Consider the following 2,043-nt stretch of genomic DNA (forward strand, 5'->3'; position numbering starts at 1 on the left):
ATTCTTTTGCCACGACATTGTGGGCTTATATACGACTCATGTGACGTAAGATGCATGTCAGCCAATCAGGATCTGCATGTTACTGAGATATCATATGTCTGCTTTCCAGTAAATTACATAACTTTCAGAAAAAAACGAAAAAGAAAAAAAAAACAGTATGGGTCTGGGTGGGAGAGTGGGAGGCAGGATTTTGACTTTGGAAATGAACATGAATGTCTTATTTGATCTTGAGATGTCTCAAGACACATACTCTGTGTATTCATAGCAGATGACTGTTGGATGTTAACTGAATGCATGATTTGTCATTGTTATATCCTATAGCTGTACATTATTGTCATTTTGAAGGATGTGCTTCAGTTGAAACAACACAGTCGTAATATTCCCCCGCCCGCAGGTTGAAGACTTTCAGAATTGACGGAGACTAACTTGTGCTGCTTCTTTTTTTGAGGTTCAGTTTTATACAAACCGTCCTTCTTCTGTCATATACATTGTTGTCTTCTTCAAGCACTCTTGCTCTTCTTCACTGTAGTCTTCGTCTGTCTGGTGGTTTCAAAAAGGTTCTCTTCCCTCTCATGGTTGGTTAAAAAACATTAGGTTCAGGAAACTAACTTTCTCAACTATTGCCCATCTCGCCCAGTTCTTCTTCTTCTTCTTCTTCTTCTTCAAAAAGTGGAAGTCAAATACAAGTTTCAAGTATTGCAGGTTCTTTCCAAGCAACATTCAAACATCTTTATATGGCATTAACTTAAAAGCAAGCAAAATAACATTTATGTGATACAGGTTTCTTTTGAATAGCAATATCAACATCAATATCCAAAACACGTTTATCAGCTGGAGAAAATAGTTCTAAAAGTAATTCCAACAATAATGTTTCTCTGTGCCGTTATCATTAAAACTGTGAAGTGAACTCAGCTATTCTTTATGTAGAACAATTTTAAGAACTATATCTTTATCGTTATCTTTGTAGTTATCATTCTTGGTGTGAACGGGCCTTAATACTGTTCTCGCAATATGACATGGACAAAACATCAATAATAAAAAAACAAACACCAATGACACTCAATTTGATTAACCACTACACCTTAATAAATACAGCACCATGATATGTCCATATATATATATATATATATATATATATATATATATATATATATATATATATATATATATATATATATAGTCTGATTTTAAACCTACATTCACTGTGATTATGTAATTAGATCATTGACATGTTACAGTTTTTATATGTACAAAAACTGACATTGAAAAAAATTCTCTGTCAAACTGTATTCATATTTATCTATATTAACATTTATGTATAGATTTAAAATGTCTCACATGGCTCATTATAGGCTCACTGTAAAGTATTTCTCAGTATCTGTTCCAGTATGTTTTAATAATTTTGGCACTTTCCCGTTGGGCCGATGTGCACTTTAATTTCCTATTATCACTGTAAAGCTGCTTTGAAACAGTCTGTATTGTTAAAGGGGTCATATGATGGTTCTTAATAAAACATTATTTTGTATATTTGGGTAAATGCAATTTACGTGGTTTTAGGTAAAAAAAAAAAACTTCTGTGAGAGCACCCTCTCAAAATGAGGCACGCTCCCCCTTAGAAGTGGAACCTATTCGTCAAATTGAGTCTTCTCTCTGTGAGGAGATCCCGAAGGTGTTCAATCACTTCAGTGCTTCTTTCCTGCTAATGGGTTGGACCGAGGGCTGTCTCCTCCACCTCAAAATGTTGTTTTTGTATTGACGCACATTATGATGCAGTGGATACAAATCCGTGGGAAGCACGACTTGATTGTCAGGTTACTGAGGGGAGCAAGGAGACAGAATCCGCTCTTTACCCTCTTGGGACTTATATCTGGCACTGCAGAGACATCCCTTGAGCCCTGCAGGCAGTGAGTTAAACATCCTGTTTTCAGAGAAACCGTTCTCCTGCTTGTTTGGTCTCTCTCTAGAGGGTAGGGACTTGCACACATTTTCGGTCAACGAATCGTGCCTGGAATTCGGGCTGGCTAACTCTCAGCAAATCTGAGA

This window comes from Abramis brama (genome assembly GCF_963993115.1).
Source record: "Abramis brama genome assembly, chromosome: 1".
Taxonomy (NCBI): domain Eukaryota; kingdom Metazoa; phylum Chordata; class Actinopteri; order Cypriniformes; family Leuciscidae; genus Abramis; species Abramis brama.